Source organism: Chiloscyllium plagiosum, unplaced genomic scaffold (genome assembly GCF_037043375.1).
Source record: "Chiloscyllium plagiosum isolate Xiang-an unplaced genomic scaffold, Cpla_swu_hap1 HiC_scaffold_8, whole genome shotgun sequence".
Lineage (NCBI taxonomy): Eukaryota > Metazoa > Chordata > Chondrichthyes > Orectolobiformes > Hemiscylliidae > Chiloscyllium > Chiloscyllium plagiosum.
The window spans coordinates 77273435-77296283 of NW_028270146.1; the positions used below are offsets into that span (position 1 = coordinate 77273435).

Consider the following 22849-nt stretch of genomic DNA (forward strand, 5'->3'; position numbering starts at 1 on the left):
TTCTGAGTAGTGTACCCTGCTTTGATGTATCCAGCTCTTTGAGAGGAGGGATCAATAATGTTTGACAGAAGAGACCTACATCACGCACACTCTGAACTTTAACAGCAAGTTGATGATTGCATACATTTTGGCCATTAGAATGCCAAGACTATCTTTGTTTAAAACGTAAGAGTAAACCATACAGTGTAATGAACAAGCCTTTAGATCTTTAACAGTAAACTTGAATTCTCGTTTTAGTGCATTCTGCTTTCTGCATGAGTAATTTTCATGGGTAAGCCAATCTAGCCACAGACAGCAGCTATTTATTCTATCTATATTTTAGTGGTTTATTTGACAGAACATGTGGCTTAGTTCCAATTACTAAGTGCAGGTATAAATTCATTAAGACACACAAAATTGTTCATATATGTACCGAAATTTAAACAAGTGTTGTCTCATCTAAAAATGCCATTGCATGTAACAAAACTATATTAAGCAACCAAAAAAAGAAATATATTCCTACGCCCAGTTCATGCTGTTTCTGTTTGTTCAGCCAAGCAAAAACGAAATTTTACATCTTCCTTTCCCCATGTTTAGCTGTTTCGGTGCAGTCCCCAGCATACCATATTTTGTGAACAACTAATGTTGCTGCTCCACTCAGCACACCCCAGAGCGTTTTGGTAATAATTTTGAGGGATTGGCTGACAATAACTTATATTGCAATCCCACAACGGACTAAATGATAATTATTGTTGACAATAATGCTCCTGTCATGTAATGTTGGGGAGAAAATAATATATTTCCCCTCAAAAGAAACATATCTCAAATTTTTCTTCATATATTTTGATTAGCATGGTGGAAGATTATAAAGAAACAGTATTGGGGTGTCTGTGCATGCCTGACTGTGCCTGCACGTGCACTTATGTGGAAAAACTGGGAATATTGTATCGGTAAAAAACAGCAAGTTACTGTGCAATGTGTATCATTCACAGACAGCAGTGTCCAAATTAGAATGGAGAGACCAGTGATTAAGACAGTTGCCGAACAACTCCCAGCATATCGGATTTTCTCCATTTTGAGCATTTACTATTTAGATGTAGCAGAGACTTCTGCCAAAGTGAGACAGGGAAAAGACCTGCATATTAGAGGCCTATGTTGAAATTAAGAGCATGATACAATTTAATTACAAGATATTTTAGTATCATTAATTGTCAGAGTGCTAACCTTCAATCATGTTTCTGGGCTAGAAAAATGCATTGAAAATGAAGTAATTTTTCCATTTTTGATATCGTTTACTAACAACAAGGAACAAAAATGTTTCCTTAGATTCCATGAGGAACCTTTGGACCAACATTATACAGGGTAGTATAATTCAATACAACAGAGGAACAGGCTCTTTGGCCCACCTACTCCTTATTTAGACCTGCTACTTATTGCCCATGCACAGTTTCTATTCCTCTTTTGCCTATTATTGATGTGACTATCAAGATACGCTTTAAACATTGCTAATGGGTTTTAAGCCTACTGCACCTGATATTCATAGGCTGTCTCCCATCCAAGTACTAACCAGGTGTAAGTCTGCTTAGCTTCTAAGGTGAGACAAGATCGAGAGTTCTTTTTCAGATTAATATGACTGTATGCATTGCCTTACATTTCCAACTCATCCTTCTGAAGAACATAACTGTCTGACAGGAGCAATTCGTTTTTGTCCTTGATGCTGACCTTGGGTCACCCAAAGCTAGCATCTGTCACCGAGCACCAGCTCAGACAGGATATGGGCCCATTCCAGGGCAAATCTGGCCAGAGCTGGTTTCCCTTGACCTTGGACATCACCCATCTGACTTCTGCCAGGTGTTAAAGTCAGGCCAGTTCAAAATAACCCCATAATTGCTCTATCCCCACCTATGAGATGTAACTGGAGTCAGGATAATTCACTGTTAGATATATGCTGCATTTGGTCAAGCTGTCCAAGCGAATACTATCATATTTGTAATTGCTGCAGACATGGCCTTGTTCATTCTACTGGAGGAGAAAGTGAGGTCTGCAGATGCTGGAGATCAGAGATGGAAATGTGTTGCTGGAAAAGCGCAGCAGGTCAGGCAGCATCTAGGGAACAGGAGAATCGACGTTTCGGGCATTAGCCCTTCTTCAGGAAGGGCTAATGCCCGAAACGTCGATTCTCCTGTTCCCTAGATGCTGCCTGACCTGCTGCGCTTTTCCAGCAACACATTTCCATCTCATTCTACTGGAGAGCAAGCCCTCAAGCATCTTATTACTATTCGGAAAAAGTGACACTGCATATCAAATGGGGTTAAGATTGTTTGTGGTATATGTCAGTTAGAACACAGGACTTATACAATTAATAGTAGGACCCTGGGGAGTGTTGCCGAACAAAGAGACCTAGATAATTCCCTGAAAGTGAAGTCACAGGTAGACAGGGTGGTGAAAAAAGCATTTGGCACACTTGCCTTTGTTGGTCAGAACATTGAATGTAGATGTTGGGATACCATGTTGTGGCTGAAAAGGACATTGGTGAGACGACTTTTAGAATACTGCGTACAATTCTGGTCACTCTTCTATAGGAATGATGTTGGTAAACTTGTTTGCAGAAAAGATTTACAATGATGTTACCAAGACTGGAGAGTTTGTGTTATATGAAGAGGCTGAATAGGCTGGGGCTTTTTTCTCTGGAGCATTGGAGTGAAGGATGAGTTTATAGAAGTTTATAAAATCATGGGGGGGCATAGAAAAGGTAAATAACCAAGGTCTTTTCCCCAGGTATAGGGGAAACCTAAAGAGCATAGATTTAAGTGAGAGGGGAAAGATTTAAAAGGGACCTGACAGGTAACTTCTTCATACAGAGGGCGGTCTGTGTGTAGAATGAGCTGCCAGAGGAAGTGATGGAAACAGGTATAATTACAATATTTAAAAGTCATCTGGATTGCTATACAAAGAGGAAGGGTTCAGAGGGAGATGGACCAAATGCTGGCAAATGGGTCTAGGTCAGATTGCAATGTCTCATTGGCGCGGATGAGCTGGACCAAAGGGTCTGTTTCCATGCTGTATGATTTTATGACTCCAAGACTGATAAGTTTGCCTGGAATTAATAAAGTATGATGCAAATTCAAATATTTTCCTCCACGTCACACAAATCAGACATCTCCCCATGACCAACAAATACATACTTGCAAGCTGTCACTGCATTGCCAGCTTTGTGTAGTCATTAGCCAATTGAAGCCTTTAAATACCATAAAGGACAACTATCCCATGCTGCAAGACGTTTTCCCTGTATAGGCAAATCCTTGCACATCCTTGACCTGACCAAATCAAGTATACTATCTTCCTTGATTTATGTGGTGTCTAATCTCAGCCTTTGTGTGCCAATAATCCAATGTGCAAAATTTACCCTCTGAAATTTCTTTGTAACATAGTTATACCATTTATTGGGTGTTTTGTAGACATGTCTGTTTCTCTGATTGAAAACAAAAGTTAACAACACGAACATTAACAAATATTTTCTCATAAAATGCTTACCTTTATGAAATCCTTTCCTTTGCAAACATTTTATTGAATAATGACTTTTTGGCAAATTGGCAATCAATTCCCAAGAAGGTCTGAAAAATGTTGTTGATTAGTCAAGCCTTGCTGTATCAAAGTTTCCAAAATTAACTTTGATCCTATTTCTAAATATTTTGAACATTATTTTGTTGGCATTTCTGGAAGAAAAGAAAACAACTGTTTCAATTGCTGATTAATGTTATTTCTTGTTTGTAAAACACTGAGAAAGTAACAAAAATAGTCAAGAGTTTCAAAAGGGATCCAGAATCTAAAGAATTTAAATTCTATTAAGTGGTGTTTTAAGTACATAGCTATATGCTCTATGTTTACACAGTTGTTTATTTTAAGTAGATTAATTTAAGTAAATTACCTCAGGGAGAACATTTATGCAAGTATGTTAATCAGTGCACTCAAAACCATATTCAGCAAAATGGCCAGCTTATAAGTATGCAAAGTCAACTTCCCTCCGAACACAGAATTGGGTGTGACTCTTAGTGGTTGAAATGGCAACTGGGGCTCAGTGAAGAGAATTGGATTAGGCACTGGGATAAGGTGCTATCACTATCCAGAAAGCATGACCCCATGATCACAACACCTTCGAAAGAAGAAGCAGTGAGGAAAGAAAATGAAAATTAGTGAAGAAACTTACAAATTTAAATCTGTAGATTTGAAAACAGCTTGAATACATTTGAATTTGATATAAAATGATATACTGAATAAAAAAATGGTGACAATCAGGCATTGTTCAAGCTGATGTTATATAACAAAGGCAGAAATTATTTGTAATATACTTGTACTTTAAAATGTTATATTATAATCACATGAGATTTCCCATTACAAAGTACACGATTTATGTCTTGGTACCTGAAAAACATTCACTGTCCAGTCATTATACCAATCGCACTGATGTGTTCCTAAATGGTGTTCAAAAACAATTTTATCTGCACATCGATTGTCAGTACACTGATGAGATAACTACCTTCACAATCTATGGTCTATAAATGTAAACTAGCATACACTTTCAGATTTAATTCTGAGCAAAATGCATCCTAAGTGGCACATTGACAATAGTTCTGGTTACCATAGCAGCTTGTTTTTTTTGTGTGACTACAATACTTGAGAATGCAAAGTGCTTTACACAATTGCAGTTCTTTCAAATTTTCAGCAACAGCCTCAGCTGAATTACACCAAAGTTCAGCTTCTATGAACCTGGAAAGACATGGGGAGAGTTTGCGTGCCTTTTGCGGAACTGCAAGTCCCACACCAATGTTCAGAACAGGAGCCAGCTAGAAGTTTCATCTGAATGATGAGAGGGGAACAAAATGGCAATTGGTAAATGTTACCATGGTAATAAAAAGCAGCCATTCAAGCAACACACTGTGGCCTATACCATTACAGAGAATGTTATTCAGAACAACAAAAAATGAAATTGAAATTTCAAGAGGGAAAAAACTAAATTTGCATATCCATCCCTTGCACCAAATTGTGAGCTTTGCTATTCAATAGAATTATAGAAGTGGTTTTGAATAGACACTGTTTTATTAAAAAGGGGACTATTTGGAGCATTTGCCACTAATGGAACATTCCCATCTTTTCGTAATAGCAGCTTTTTAAAAATCACTCACAGCAGTACAAGATAATAAAGAGCATATAGGTCATCACATGAACAGTTTAGCATTTTATTTTGCTTCCAAGCATAAAATCAATTATGTTTTTGTTTATTGTTTTATTTTGCTGCACTTGGCACTAGTTTTATATTTTATGTACTGGGACTTTATGAAAAATGGGTTCACAATTAGTGTTCTAAGTTTGTCCCTTGGTTACTTCTGTTCAAAAGAAACCAAGTATCAAATTATAGTGCTCAACTGTCTTTAGCAACCATTGGCAGACTTTGAGGAAGACTGGCCCCCTGTAGGCTCTGAGGAATAACGGAGCCATGTAGACCAACAAGTTTCAGAATTAGTTCCTTGGTCTGCACCAAAATAATTGATTGTAGTCAAGGAATAGTGATGGGAGAGTTTGCACGTGTGCGACAATACCCGAAAAAATGACTTGCTTGTACTCATCATCAAATGGTACAAATTAATTATAAAAACTTGCATCTCAGCAAGAGTCAGCATTTTAAGAAAGGAAGGCGAATCTAACCTGAAGCAGCAATTGCTATGCATAAGTTATTGCACTTAGTAATAATAACATCAGTGGTTATTCACAGCTCTTTCCCTCATTACTGTCATTCCTTTATTGAATACCGAGATGATATTAACTTGGTCTGGCACTGGGTAATAATGTTCACGTTAATGTTAATAGCATGGGTTCATTCCCATTCTGGCTAAGGTAGACTCAAGTCCTGCCTCCTTACCCTGCCCTGGGGAGTGGAAGGCACAGGCAAACCACTGCTGAAAAAACTTGCCAATTATTGGGGTCAGGACAAAGCAGGAGCCAGAAATGAACCAAAGACCGACCTTCAGGCAAAGCGTTCATGAAATGGAATTAACTTGCTCAGACTGGTGACAAAATTGTAAGAGACACCCTGATCAGCATAAAAATGACAATATATATTTGTTTTTATCACACATGAGGCCAGTTGGGATGACAGCTAGTTTCTTTTTTGCTGATATCAGACCTACTGGATTTCAGACATCAGCCAGAAAAGCTGTCGTTGGGAACATTATTCCAAATATGGATGATTACTCTTCACTGCAGAGATCAAAGAAAACATTCTCACAACCAGACACAATCACTAATCAGTTGGTGACTGTTTCAACAGTAATTCCTTTTCAAAATTGCTTTCCCTGATTACTACAGGGGTGAACATGGCCATTGATTTCAAAATGGTGGCTATGATGTGTCTGCATACTCCTGGTGCAAGTTGTGCCAGCCATCATTAGCACCCTCAGAGGGAATATGGCAGAAAAATGCAGAGAAGGGAGACCATTATGTCAATCAGTATTTACTGTACTGCCATTATGGAATTCAATATTCCAGCAAACACCCTGTATTTAATCACACAATGCTGAACATAGGTAGAACACCCAACTCCAGCTATTTAAAGGAAGCATCATTGTTTTTTTCCAGATTTGTCGCTGATTGATTTCTTCTGGCTGTTGCAACAATTGTGCAAATGTTTGATGCTTTTCAGTGTCATTTAAAGTTATTGAAAGTCTACTGGGAGTGAAGTGGCAGGTGCTGAAGAATCTGACCCTGATCTTAATGCTTCTGTAGAAACTAATTGTTCCAAAATACGGCTGTAGGAGTATGTATTGCTTTCGGAATACAGCATGACAGGGAAAATGAGCAGATGCTGGACAGAGTGGCAAAAACCACTGGAAGAGAAAGGAGGAGAACAGAGAAGGAGGAGAAGACGGGTTCTCACTAGGAGACACAGGGATTCTCCTACCTAAGCAATAACAAGAAATCATGTGAGATATGTGTATAGACATCCTCTGATCTATGGGTCACAATTACACTCTAGAGAAGGGGAAAAAAACTCAGTCAGTGAATAATTATGCAGTGTGTTCCTTCCAGCCTGGAAATATTTGTAGCATCTCCAAATTTTTTGTCCACCAGTGGATAAGGGAGGCCAACATTGATCTCTATTCAAAGAAAGCCAAGTTCATTTCGCTTTTCCTTGTCAGGGAACAGCTAGTAGGGTGATCAGACAGCTTCATGAAGACTTCCCCATTGATAAACTGCACATCACTTTGTGGGGGCAGAACTTAAATCTGAATGCCAAAGGGCCTTCACTCCCGGTTGGTGTCTGGCCATGCATAGTAAATCGGCTAGCTCAGTGCCTGTTACATGGCAGCAGTGTTGTCTGCGGTAGTCCACTGTGCCATCTATTTTCAAGGTACCATGGCAGACCAAAGGGTGGTCACTGGATAGCAAGGATATCAGTTCACCATGAAGATTGTTCATGTGCATTCCATGGAAAGCCAAGCTGTCACATGAAGTGTGCTAGAGTGAATCACTAGGAAGATAAAATACCATTTCTGCTGCCTGGGTTGTCTGGGAGGAGCAGTGCAGTGTCTGACAGCATAGGTGTTAAAATTTAATGGTCTGTTGTTTGCTGTACAACATCATCATCTGGACAATATAACCCCTGCCACCAGCTATATAGCAAGCAGCTTAAGAGCGGCAGAAATTCAGCACAGCTAGATTGTCCATGAACAACTCTACTGACTTTATGCCAGTGACATGCCCTCTAATTCCCTATTTGCCAACATGCACACACTTTATCTTCCCTAAATCACTGGTCATCATAGCATCAATGTAGTGACAATGCAAAAATAAAAGTCAACTTCAAATCAAATCTATAAATTGAATCACTTTGCATAAAGAGATGCACTTAATGACAGGTAATAGCATAAATAGTAGGAAAGCGTCATGAAAATAGCCACTATTTCCACTGCTGGAGAAGCTGGACCCCAAATTCAATGCAAAGCCCATTACCAAATTAGCGCCAATATTACTTGACATTGTAGGCTTCCTCGTAAGCCAACTTATACATAAAGCATGTTGTCGTGTGTGGCCACCATCCTTCTGAGTTCTGAAGAAAAGTTATGTTGGAGTCAAAATATTGACTTTGTTCCTGTTTCCACAAATGCTGTCAGACTTGCTGAATTTTTCCAAAACTTTATATTTTTATTTCAGATCTTGAGCATCCTCAGTGTTTTGCTTCTATTATCCTTCTTCTGTATTCTGCCCCAATGAGTGTCTATGTTCTCTGCAGCAGAACTTGTGTGCCACTCCTGACAAATTACTGGCCATATGGCCCTTTCTATCCTTTCCACATTCCCCAGCCAGCCTCCTAGGTGCCCTATGTCTCACTACATACAGATACCACCTCAAGGTTATCCTGTAAAGTATTTGCAGTGTCAATATCAGAGGAGATGGTCAGTGTGATGGTGAATGACTGACAGTATTTCTTCAACTTCCCTACCTTTCTGCTCTCCCACTACTGCAACAGATGCAGATTAATCCTGTAATCCAATTCGAGCACCTAGTTTCGACAGGTCCTAAATTTACCCACAGAAATCTTTAAAATTCTATAAAACTATTCCCCATGTATTTCAGCATTACATTTACAATGGGAGAGCAATCAATCATGGTTAGTTGGTTAACAGTAAATTACATGTAATAACATTACCAATTAGAAATTTAAAATATTGTATTAAACAAATGACAAGTTGCAATGACCTTTATAAAGCTGCGGTATTCTATCCTCTTCTCAGTTCTTACTTCAATTATGTTCCATTTCTTAAAGGCAGGCTATGGAGAATAACATCAGAAAATTCCTGGAACTTATCGAGCAAAACTATTTATGAAAGTATGCAAAATTGACATTTGGCCGATTCCCAGTAAAGTTCAGCCCAATGTATCCACTAATGAGGGATTTGGAATGTTCTTTAATTGTCTGACATTTGGAAATTTGAAGAAACAATCAGTGACTGGGATGATGTCATCTCCATTCCTGGTGATTTTGGATTGGGGAACTGAAAAGTTGCTCAGAAGGGAAGGGGGGATAGGAGTAGAGCATTCGTCATGGGAGACTCCATTGTTAGGGGGACAGATAGGAGATTCTGTGGGAATGTGAGAGGTTCACAGTTGGTATATTGCCTCCCAGGTGCCAGGGTCCGCAATGCCTCAGATCGTGTTTTCAGGGTCCTTAACGGGAAGGGGAGCAGCTCCAAGTGGTGGTCCACATAGGTACCAATGTCATAGGTAGGAAAAGGGATGGGGATGTAAGGCAGAAATTCAGGGAGCTTGGGTGGAAGCTTAGAGATAGAACAAACAGAGTTGTTATCTCTGGTTTGTTTCCCGTGCCTTGTGTGAGCCAGGCGAGGAATAGGGAGAGAGAGCAGTTGAATACATAGGATGGTGCAGGAGGGAGGGATTCAGATACCTGGATAATTGGGGCTCAATCTGGGGTAGTTTGGACCTCTACAAATGGGATGGTCTACACCTGAACCAGAGGGGTACCAATATCCTGGAGAGAAATTTGCTAATGCGCTTTGGGAGAGTTTAAACTAATTCAGCAGGTGTCTGGGAACCTGAAGTGTAGCTCCAGTGTACAGGAGGTTGAGAGTGGTGAGGTCATAAATATGGCTTCAAGATCGCAGGAGCGCACCAGCAGACAGGAAGGTGGTTTGAAGTGTTTCTACGTCAATGCCAGGAGCATCAGGAATAAGGTGGATGAATTTGCAGCATGGGTTGATACCTGGGACTTTGATGTTGTGGCCATTTCAAAGACATGGATAAAGAAGGGGCAGGAATGGTTGTTCTAGGTTCCGGGATTTAGATGTTTCAGTAAGAACAGAGAAGGTAGTAAAAGAGGACAGTATTACAGTGGCAGAAAGGGCGTTTGATGAGGACTTGTCCACTGAGGTAGTATGGGCTAAGGTTAGAAACAGGAAAGGAGAGGTCACCTTGTTGGGGGCTTTCCATAGGCCTCCAAATAGTTCCAGAGATGTGGAGGAAAGGATTGCAAAGATGTTTCAGGATAGGAGCAAGAGTAACAGGGTAGTTGTTATGGGGGACTTTAACCTTCCAAATATTGACTGGAGACGCTATGGTTTGAGTACTTTAGATGAGTAAGTTTTTGTCCAGTGTGTGCAGGAAGGTTTCCTGACACAGTATGTAGATAGGCCAACAAGAGGCAAGGCCACATTGGATTTAGTACTGGGTAATGAACCAGGCCAGGTTTTAGATTTGGAGCTAGGTGAGCACTTTGGTGATAGTGACACAATTCAGTTACGTTTACTTTAGTGATGGAAAGGGATAGGTATATACCACAGGACAAGAGTTATAGCTGGGGGAAAGACAATTATGATGCGATTAGGCAAGATTTAGGATGCATGGGATGGGGAAGGAAACTGCAGGGGATGGGCACGAGTGAAATGTGGAACTTGTTCAAGGAACAGCTACTGCATGCCCTTGATAAGTACGTACCTGTCAGGTCGAGAGGAAATGGTCGAGCAAGGGAACTGTGGTTTACTAAAGAAGTTGAATCTCTTTTCAAGGTGAAGAAAGAGGCTTCTGTAAAGAGAGATGTGAAGGCTCTGTTAGGGTATTTGAGAGTTACAAGTTAGCCAGAAGGACCTAAAGAGAGAGCTAAGAAGAGCCAGACAGGAACATGAGAAGTCTTTGACAGGTAGGATTAAGGAAAACCCTAAAGCTTTCCATAGGTATGTCAGGAATAAAAGAATAACTCGGGTAGGATTAGGGCCAGTCAAGGACAGTAGTGGGAAATTGTGCATGGAGACCAAGGAGATAGGAGAGATGCTAAATGAATATTTTTTGTCAGTATTCACAGAGGCAAAAAACAATGTTGTCAAGGAGAATACTGAGATACAGGCTATTAGACTGGACAGGATTAAGGTTCATAAGGAGGATTTGTTAGCAATTGTGGAAAGTATGAAAATAGATAAGTCCCCTGGGCTGGATTCTCTGGGAAGCTAGGGAGGAGATTGCAGAGCCTTGGCTTTCATCTTTATGTCGTCATTGTCTACAGGAATAGTGCCAGAAGACTGGAGGATATCAAATGTTGTCCCCGTGTTCAAGAAGGGGAGTTGAGATGATCCGAGTAATTATAGACCAGTGAGCCTTACATCAGTTGTGATTAAAGTTTTGGAAAGGATTGTAAGAGATAGGATTTATAATCATCTATAAAAGAATAATTTGATTAGGGATAGACAACATGGTTTTGAGAAGGGTAGGTCGTGATTCACAAACCTCACTGAGTTCTTTGAGAAGGTAACTAAACAGGTGGATGAGGGTAAAGCGGATGGTGTGATGTGTATGTATTTCAGTAAAGCGTTCGATACGGTTCCCCATGGTAGGCTATTGCAGAAAATACAGAGGCATGGGATTGAGGGTGATTTAGCAGTTTGGATCAGAAATTGGCTAGCTGTAAGAAGACAGAGGGGTGGTGGTTGATCGGAAATGTTCATCCTGGAGTTCAGTTACTAGTGGTGTACCGCAAAGATCTGTTTTGTTGCCACTGCTGTTTGTCATTTTTATAAATGACCTGGATGAGGACATAAAAGTCTGAGTTAGTAAATTTGCAGATGAAACAAAAGTCAGTGAGTTGTGAACAGTGAGGAAGGATTTTGCAGGTTACAGAGGGACATAGATAAACTACAGAGCTGGGCTGAGAGGTGGCAAATAGAGTTTAATGCAGAAAAGTGTAAGGTAATTCACTTTGGAAGGAGTAACAGGAATACAGAGTACTGGGCTAATGGTAAGATTCTTGGTAGTGTGGATGAACAGAGAGATCTCGGTGTCCATGTGCATAGATCCCTGAAAGTTGCTACCCTGGTTGATAGGGATGGTAAGAAGGCATATGATATGTTAACTTTTATTGATAGAGGGATTGAGTTTTGCAGCCACAATGTCATGCTGCAGCTGTACAAAACTCTGGTGCGGCCGCACTTGGAGTATTGCGTAAACAGGTAGTTCTGGTCACTACATTATCGGAAAGATGAGGAAGCATTGGAAAGGGTGCAGAGGAGATTTACCAGGATGTTGTCTGGTACGGAGGGAAGGTCTTATGAGGAAAGGCTGAGTGACTTAATGCTGTTTTCGTTAGAGAAAAGAAGGTCAAGAGGTGTCTTATTAGAGACATACAAGATGATCAGAGAGTTAGATAGGATGGGCAGTGAGAACCTTTTCCCTCGGATGATCATGGCTGGCACAAGGGGACATAGCTTTAAATTGAGGGGTCATAGATATAGGACAGATAACGGAGATAGTTTCTTTACTCAGAGAGTAGTAAGGGCATGGAGCGCCCTGCCTGCAACAGTAGACTCACTAATTTTAAAGGTAAATAAATGGTTATTGGATAAATATATGGATGATCATGAAATAGTGTAGGTTAGATTGGTTTCACAGGTCGGTGCAACATCAAGGGCTGAAGGACATGTACTGTGCTGTACTGTTTTATGTTCTATGAAAGATCACATGTAGAGCAGCAGCTCATCTGGGAGGCCTCACCTTCAGCGCAAGATGGGCCAGATGAATCAAAGTCAGATCAGTGCTTTTAGTTCAATTAATTCAGTCAAATAATTAATTTGCCTTGATTTAGGCAAAGTTGAAGACGTAAGATAAATGTCATACACATCTTCACTAACGTTTCAATACCACCATTAATCTTTGGCCAGTAGATCAAATCATGTGTGAATTGTTTCATTTGCTCTAAGTTCAAATTGTTGCAACTATACCAAGAATCCATGTCCTGGAAAACAGCTTCAGGAACAAATACTTCTGATAATATGAAGGTAATGTTTCTCAAGGTACTAAGCTCCTTTATTGGTCAGAGTATTGAGTACAGGAGTTGGGAGGTCATGTTGTGGCTATACAGAACATTGGTTAGGCCACTTTTGGAATATTGCATGCAATTCTGGTCTCCTTCCTGTGTTGTGAAACTTGAAAGGATGTTGTGAAACTTGAAAGGGTTCAGAAAAGATTTACAAGGATGTTGCCAAGGTTGGTGAATATGAGCTATAGGGAGAGTTTGAATAAGCTGGAGGCTGAGCATTGGAGCTGAGGGGTGACCTTATAGAGGTTTATAAAATCATGAGGGGCATGGATAGGATAAATAGACAAAGTCTTTTTTTTTGGTGGAGTCCAGGTCTAGAAGGCATAGGTTTAGGGTGAGAGGAGAAACATATAAAAGAGATCTAAGGAGCAACTTTCTCATGCAGAGGGTGGTATTTGTATGGAATGAGCTGCCAGTGGAAGTGGTGGAGTACAATTGCAGCATTTAAAAGGAATCTGGATGGGTATATGAATAGGAAGGGTTTGGAAGGATATGGGGTGGGTGCTGGCAGGTGGGACTAGATTGGGTTGGAATATCTGGTCGGCATGGACAAGTTGGACCTAAAGGTCTGTTTCTGTGCTGTACATCTCTATGACTCTCTGACTCTATTACTCTGCACAAGTCAGAACAGATTCTGAAAACTGAATATATAGCACTAGAAAAATGGCCTAACCATCATTCACCTGGCATTACTTGCTGTTGAAAATTAAACCTTTCAGATGAGATAGTCATTGGTGACTGAAGGTTCTGATTATGCTCTTCTTTGGTTCTGTCTGTTGCCACTACAGTAATTCCAGTGGCAATATGTGTGCACTGAGGCACACTTCCGGTCATTTTTCCGTAAGCTGTTCGAAAAAAGGTTAATTGAATGATAGCTTCTGAAAACAGTTATTTAATAGCATTCTGAAGGGGTAAATTCCAGGATACCCTGGCTAGTGCATATTCATGTTTGGTGTTCATCTTAGAGAAGAAATGTGAACTCAGGATCCAATTGCTCCCGTGTTCGAATCTTATGTGGGCAATTATTTAGAGAGAGAGGTTTAGACATCTCAGATTTAGACATCGCCTAATTGTATCATCTTGTTTAGTATGCATGTATACCCGTTTGTTTGGACGATGCCATTGTGTTCCATGCCATCCACCTAGCATTTAAGCTTTTCTTGTATGTGGTCGCAACACTTTCTGTTTTTTAAAGGAATATTATTGTGGAAGAATCACTAAATACTCTATTAAAAATTTACCAGGAGACGCCGAAAATCCTTCATGAAATTAAACTTTAATCTTGCAAAATCAAAGCTGCGGGAGCCAGCAAAATGTCTGCCTGACTGCCCACAATCTCTTTGTTCTTCTGCAATTTATAGAGTTATTCTTCCTGCGCTTATCTGATGGCATTACCATACCCAATCATGCTGGCTCGCTTTGCCTTTCTAAACTAGTCTGTCACACTAGTTTCCTCGATCATATTTAACCTATCACATTACAACACCATCATCTTCAGCATTAGCTCATCTCCCAGTGGTTTAACTAACCCATCACAGTGCACTACCATTATCTGTTACTGGATCCCTGTAACATGATCCCGGGCATGCATTGCAACACTAAGTTAACCACATAACTGCCAGGATAACTTCCATAATATCATCTCTATGAGGGCAATGTGGCATTGCCTTTAAAACTTCCTATGGCATTTAACCTATCTCACTACTATTGTTACAAAGTCTGACTGACTCAATGTCCATATTTTTGGATTCTTCTGATGTATTGAGTACTTTGGTGATCTCACAGATCATCAAAATATTGATATCCATGCATGCTGGAGGACCTGACTCTGCTGGTCTGCTTTGTGTCAATTATATGTTTCTGGTTTCCATGCTGAATTGCTACAGCTGAACTGCAGTGTTAGTCTACCAAAGCAATGGCGGATGATACATAGCATGCAGTTAATTTAGCAGCTAACAGATGCATAATGATCCTGTTAGAAATCCTTCAAAATTTTCCATTCTGAAGAAGTCATACTAGATTCGAAACATTAACTCTATTTCTCTCCATAGATGCTGCCAGACCTGCTGAGTTTCTCCAGCATTCTACATGAGTAGTTGCTGCAAAATTATGCAGATATTTGCACTAGCTCCTTTGTCAATCTTGGCTTTGAGTCTACATTTGCCAATTTTCTTTAGGTGAATGATGTTGATTGTGGAAAAGTTTATTGTTGGTTGTCTTTCTCCAAATAATGTGATATTTTCACAATGTGGAAGGCCTGTTTGATCTCTAGTTGGAAGTTGCTACACACTAGGTTTTGACTCATCTGTTTTGCTGTGAACTTTGTATATTGCCTTATGTTTACACAATTGTCTGGTGCATTCCTTGCTGCAGTTCTGCTTTGCCTCTACCCTGTTGAGATCTGTTGTAGTCTCTGGTTATGTCTTTGCAGCCAGATTTCTTGCAACAGTAGATCTAATGACTTTTTGTATCCTCCTTGCAAAGATGTTGAAATGCATGAGAACTTTGTGGTCAATGCAACAGAGTTTGCTTGCTTTTTGTGGCCAGGCTAATGTGTCAATACTGTACCTGCACCTAATGCTTACAGATACTCTTGTCTGACTACAATGACTTTGTATTTTCTGTTATCTGCTAGTGGTAAATTAATGCAGGCCTTTTGTTTTCTTTCTCCACAAGGTCTTAGGGCAATGTTTCAAAATCAGCATTAAGACCATCACCAACTCCATTACCCACTACATATCGACACAGACATCAAGTTGCTGCAGATATGCAAGAAAGTAGATGTGTGATTCTTAACTTTGTCCACCCCAGTCCAACACCGGCTCCTCCACATACATCATCATTACCCACTCTGACAGTTCAGCATTTGAAAAATCACTTTCAATGCCCTAGTTACAGCACCTGCTCACAATTGATTTGTAGTCTTATGGGGTGCGGTTGAAAACATCAGTTTTTTTTGAACAGCACAAATAGATGCTATCAACAGTGAAGCAAAACAATACTGTATGTAAAGCACATATAACTTGCATTAACAAAACTGTTGATCTTTAAAAGCAGAAGCATGACAACTAGGATAATTATAATCATGCACTTACGAGGATATTTTTCTTATTGCTTTAGAACAGACCTGCAGTTTTGAGAGAAATCTGTATGACTTTTTAAGTTACTAATCTGTTCTTGAACACTAATTACAGAGTAAAGCCGAGTATTTAGAATTGGAAAAATGTACTGTCCTTTATTTTCAGGTACCTCAGATGTTAAAAACAAAAACAAAAAAGTGTGTTAATTTTAATAAAATCCTAGGCACTGCACTCTTCAGTTTGATTGCAAAAAGAGAAATACCATGTCCTACCACAAGTCACGTGGCATCACTTATGCAACAGTGACAACCAATTCACTCCCACACTGTGATACGCAGGTTTCCACTAACTCTCCATTAAGCTGTGCAAACAGTATCCTAGCCAACTTGACAAAAGCAGCAAGTTTTATTTATACTTTTATATAGATGAACCACCAGTAGTCAGCTTCAAGACTCTAAACACTTTAAATTTCAAATAATGTTCAACAATGACACAATTCTACATATAATGGCTTTTTTTGCTGCACTCCATAACTCTTTTATATCTTGTGTGTGGCAATATAAGATAGCCATTTTTTGCATTTATTGACAACTTCCAGTTACCCTGAGGGAATTAATATTCACATTGGAGAGATTGAAGTGTTATTACACCTGCGAATTGAACCTAGGCCTTCTGGCTCAGAGAAGGGATGTTACCATTGTGCCACAAGAGCCCGTTGCAACATCTTTGTATACTGAATAAGACTGTTAACTAATTATTGCAAATTGAGACCATGCCAATCAATTCATCACTGTTCTCATACTGATCCAATTAATTTACCTTGACATTTTAAACATATACTTTGTTGTTACAGTGCTGAAAGGACAATAATTTTATGAAATAATATTTGTTATGTATTTAGTTAAGAGTTTCACACAGAGTGGTGGTGCGTGAATGGAACGTGTTGCCAGAGGAAGTGGTGGAGGCTGGTATAAGTGTAACATTTAAAAGGCACATGGATAGATACATGAATTAGAACATGTTTAGAGGAACATGGACCAAATGCTAGCAAATGGGCATAGGTCAGTTTAAGATATCTGATCAGCACGAAGGAGTTGGACCGAAGGGTCTTTTTTCCATGCTGTGTAACTCTACGACTCTAAATATACAATCTGATGTTGGAAACCTAAAGAAAATCTTGTTACTGGTACTTACACGTGGCATGAACATGATGGAGATGCTTCACAACTTTTCTTGCTCCCCAAGTAAAAACGTCTCTCAAAGTTCCTCAAAACGGTTATAATTAGATTGCCTACTTGATAATTGCTGAGGTCAAGCATGCACGCCTAGATTGATATACCCCCCCGCAACACCCAATCAAAGAAATCACCATCAATCAATGTCCTTTGGTTCTTGATCTTTCTGCCAACCACTTTTTCCCCAAGGAGAACATTCCTGGATTCTACAATCTGTTTTTGCGAACCAAAGTTTCTCATCCCTTGAATCGTTCCTTAAATCCTTTCTGCATCCACTCCAAAAACCACACATTTTTCCTGTAGTGGCTAAGACTGGACACAGCATGCTAGGTTGTGGCTGAAACAGTGTTTGTAAAAGTTCATCATAACTTCCTTCCTTCCTTTTGTACTCTGTGCCTCTATTTAAAAGCCCCAAGTTCCTCTTCATCATTCTCTTCTGTTGCCCTGCTACCTTCAATAATTTGCACATATGTACCCTCAAGTTCCTCTTCTTCTGGAGCTCCTTTTGTATTTCCTGTACTTTATATTACATTTGTGTGGCGTGAATGATGAAAGGCACCAGTTCACATTTCTCTGCAGAACCTATAGTTACCATATATCCACTCATTACAATTCTGTTTTTGACTTTTTGAAATCTATCAATATGTTCATAGATGTTTACAGCATAGAAGGAGGCCAATCAACCCATCATGTCTACCTTAATCAATAAAAATCTGACTAAATTAATTCCATTTTTCAGTTTTTGGCACATTGCCCTGGAGGCTATGGCAATGCAAGTAAATATCTAAATATCGCTTAAATGTTATGAGAGTTTCTGACTCAACCATTCTTTCAGGCAATGAGTTCCAGACTCCACTATCTGAGTGAAAAAACTTTCTTTTCATCTCTCCTTTTGCCTCTTACCTTAAATCTATGCCGCCTAGTTATTGACCCCTCTACTAATGGGGAAAATGCCTTCCTATCCATACCATCAATATCTCTCATGATCTTATACAGTTCTATCAGATCCCTTCTCAGCCTTCACTGCTCCAAGGAAAGCAACTCCAATCTATCCAATCTTTCTTCATAGCAACATTCTGGTAAATCTTCTCTGCACCCTCTCTGGTGCAGTCACATTGTCTTATAATATGGCAACCAGAACTGCACACAGCACTTCACTTGTCGCCTAACCAGCATTTCATACAGTTCCGGCATAATCTATTCCTGTATTTTGCATTCTCATATTGGCTGATAAAGAAAGTATCCATGATCCCTTCTTAACCATCTTATCTACCTGTCCTGTTACCTTCAGGGATCTCTGGGTTGCACATCAATGTCCTTCTGATCTTCAATACTTTCGAGGGTCTTAACTTCAAAATATAATCCCTCATCATGTTAGGCCTTATCCAAATGCATTACTTCACAGTTTTCGACATTGAATTCAATTTGCTACTGCTCTGCCCAGCTAACCAATCCAGTAAAATGCTCCTACACTTTGAGCACATACGTTTTAAAGATCAAGTAAACGCTGATCAGCTCGGTAATGCTCTGAGGCTGTGTCTGTAAATTATCTGATCAACTTTATTTGGAGGGATTTAATTATTAGGCCAGGAAGTGTTTTTTCCTGAAAGTAGTGGCAGCAAATATGCTTAGGAAACTCAAATTACAGTGCAGACAATGGCTAATTCTTTCAGAATGGAATCATTAACTAAAAGAACATCAGGGAATATAATTACTGGATGAACCTATGAAGTTGAATTGGTGCATTGAGATAAATGCAGAAATGCTAAACTATTGCTACTTTAGAGTTTCTTGCAATGGGATTGAAAATGTTTGAACATTGACAAAAGGCATCACTTAAGCATTCCTTTGTACTTTTGGCATATTAAACTTCCTGAATACATGTTGATAATGAGGACAGGACTTGTACACTTAATGGTAAGGACTGGAGAGTGTTGCTGAACAAAGAGACCTTGAGTGCAGGTTCGTAGTTCTTTGAAAGTGGAGTTGCAGTTGGATAGGATAGTGAAGAAGGCATTTGGTATGCTTGCCATTATGTGCAATTCTGGTCTCCCTCCTCTTGGAAGTATGTTGTGAAACATGAAAGGGTTCAGAAAAAATTTACAAGGATGTCGCCAGGGTTGGAGGACTTGAACTATGCGAAGAGGCTGAATAGCTCGGGCTGTTTTTCCCTGGAGTGACAGAGACTTAGGGATGATCTTATAGAGGTTTATAAAATCATGAAGCGTATAGATAGGTTTACAGTGAGAGGGGAAAGATTCAAAAGGGACTTAAGCATCACACAGAGTGTGGTGTGTGTATGGAATGAACTGCCTGAGGAAGTGGTGGAGGCTGGTACAATTACAACATTTAAAAGGTATCTGGATGGGTATATGAATAAGCAGGCTTTAGAGGGATATGGGCCAAGTGCTGACAAATGGGACTAGATTAATTTAGGAGATCTGGTCAGCATGGATTAGTTGGACTGAAGAATCTGTCTATGTGCTATACATTTCTATGACTCTATAACTCTTCTTTTGGGCATTAGGCAATTGCCATAAAGTTTTTCCATTCATTCATGTATTTGGTGACCCAACAGAGAGCCCCTGGCATGGATTGAGGATTGGCTGTCTGACAGAAGGCAGAGAATTGGGATAAAAGATTCTTTTTCAGAATGGCAGCCGGTGACAAGCGGTGTCCCGTAGGGTCCAGTGTTGGGCTGCAGCTGTTCACTTTATGTATTAATAATCTGGATGAAGAGATTGGGGGGATTCTGGTGAAGTTTGCCGATGATACGAAGTTAGGTGGACAGGCAGGTAGTACTGAGGAGGTGGGGAGGCTGCAGAAAGATTTAGACAATTTAGGAGAGTGGTCCAGGAAACGGCTGATGAAATTCAATGTGAGCAAGAGCGAGTTCTTGCACTTTGGAAAAAGGAATACAGGCATGGACTATTTTCTAAACGGTGAGAAAATTCATAAAGCCAAAGTACAAAGGGACCTGGGAGTGCCAGTCCAGGATTCTCTAAAGGTTAACTTGTAGGCTGAGTCCATGATTAAGAAAGCGAATGTAATGTTGTCAGTTATCTCAAGAGGGTTGGAATATAAAAGCAGCAATGTGCTTCTGACACTTTATAAGGCTCTAATTAGGCCCCATTTAGAATACTATGTCCAGTTTTGGGCCCCACACCTCAGGAAGGACATACTGGCACTGGAGCATGTCCAGCGGAGATTCACATAGATGATCCCTGGAATAGTAGGCCTAACATACGATGAATGGTTCAGGATCCTTGGATTGTATTCATTAGAGTTTAGAAAGTTGAGGGCAGATCTAATAGAAACTTACAAGATAATGCATGGCTTAGAAAGGGTGGGCGCTGGGAAATTGTTTCCGTGAGATTGGGCTATTAGCCTTAGAATTAGAGAGGGTCAATTTCAAATGGAAATGGGGATACATTTCTTCAGCCAGAGAGTGGTGGGCCTGTGGAATTCATTGCCACAGAGCGCAGTGGAGGCCAGGATGTTAAATGTCTTCAAGGCAGAGGTTGATAAATTCTTGAACTCGCAAGGAATTAAAGGCTGCAAGAGAGTGCGCGTAATTGTGGAGTTGAAATGCCCATCAGCAATGATTATATGGTGGAATGGACTTGATGGGCCAAATGGCCTTACTTCCACTCCTATGTCTTATGGTCTTATTAAAATACAGTTTTAATATATGATTTGTGAAATTATTTCTTAAGTATAATGCTTGTACAATACCTTACAAATCTGTATTATTAATTATCAATTCAAGACTGCATGTCTTTCCACAATCGCAGCAGCTACTAGGAGGCAAATACAGAAGGGAACTATGAGGGGTTCATTTGCTTGCTCATCCCTTTCCAGTTAACTGGGTTGGAAAAAGCACCACTTAATGATATGCCTGGTCACGGAGGACAGCCAGCACTGGCTATTTCATGTGACAAGTCAACCCATGGGACATAAGCACATGATGCTTATGTATATGTTGTGTAACAACAATTGTCTGAGTGACTAGTATAACATTCGAATTTCACAGCTGAACATTTGCTTCCCTAATACATATTCTATATAATCATGTGAAATTCATGGTTAACCCTTACTCTGCCAAATTACAAAGTGTCCCATGTTATTTAATGCACAGAAGCAAGCCATTTGGCCCACCTAGAAAAGCATAATAAGACTTGTGAATGGTGCATATTGGTCCAACTCATCTTGTATACCCCAAAATGGCACTCTGGTACAACCAGTATGTCATTTTCAAAGTATTGCTGCCTTTTATTTCCCTCTTGTTAAGTTGCTTATACTATACACAAGTTTCCTCCCATCCTTCTTTGTTTAATCCCATCAGTTGTTATAAATAAACTGGACCATTATAAATTCACCATAGAAATTACCTTTAAACTAAATTTGGAGTAATTAACCACCTTCTAAAATATTATTGAAGATACTGTAAAACTCACTTCACAAATTGCAACTTAACACATGTATTGAGTTTTTACATAACTGTGATATATTGGTCAACTGATCTGTTATCCAACCTCTTCTCATGTCTAGCCTTCCCTCTCCTCCCTGCCTCCTTGACTGGACCTAATCAGTCCATCTCCCTTCTCACCTATCTGCTCCACTGTTTCCACTGACTAACTGTAACAACCATCAAACCTCATTCACCTTTCATCATCTCACCTACCTTTCTCCCAGCCCCCATTTATCTCTCAGCTCCACTCCCCCTCCACAGTCCTGAAGAAAGGTCCCGACTGAAATGTCGACTTTCCTGCTCTTCCGATGCTGCATGAGCTGCTGTGCCTTTCCACTTTTTATCGACTTTTATCCAACCAGCTGGTCAGTCGTGTTCTACTGACTTTGTTAGAAGTTCTAACTTTTTTAACAATACAGGAAGATTTGTTTGGTCAGATAATTCATCACATAAACCAAGCGGTGCTTTTTAAAGAACATTTTGCTACTATTGATTTGATCTTATATTTTACATTGGACAAAGCTACACTCAGTTGGATTGGCCCTTGATATGGTACTTTTGTGCCAGCTCTAATAAATTGTTTAAATTCTGCAAGTTAAAACTATTCAAATGAGTCAATGTAGTCAACATTCAACTCCTGTGCCATCTCCAGATCTTGCATCTGTGCCAAAGCAGCAAAGCAGACTATTTGATGACATGGTGTTGTGCCAATATTTAAGAAAACATATATTTTTAAAAATTGATAGACAAGGGGATCAAAGGTTATGGTTGGAGGATGGGTGGTATGGACATAGACAGAAAAGTAGGAATTGAGTGTACAACCAAATCAGATGTGATCTTATTGAATGACTGAGCAGTTTTGAAGGGCTGACTGCCCTAATTCTGCTCACAGGTCCTATGTTCCTCTGTTTAATAGCGTTAAAATAGTGTAAAACAAGATGCCAATTCATTGCCTGACTGTTTTGTCCTACCGGCATTGATTGGTTCTCACCTCTGACTGCTGAGCTTGGCAAATAAAATGTTTCACTATTGAAAAGTGCAACATTCTCCAAACTGCTTCTACATGAAATCATTAGAATGTACTGAGTCTTGAAAAAAATCAGCCAAATGCACGCGGTTAAATTCCAAGACATTACTACTTCAGGTAAATAGAAGTATTTGCCAAAGTAAGTTTTTTTAAGTCAGAGGTTAACAATTGGTATCCAATTCC

At 39.8% G+C, this 22849-nt stretch overlaps 1 protein-coding gene across 3 annotated transcripts in view; it reads left to right on the forward strand.

The window, feature by feature from the left end:
- The window catches only part of LOC122553731 (RAS guanyl-releasing protein 1-like), a 134078-nt gene that overhangs the window by 46580 nt on the left and 64649 nt on the right, over positions 1-22849 (forward strand). The window lies entirely within an intron of this gene.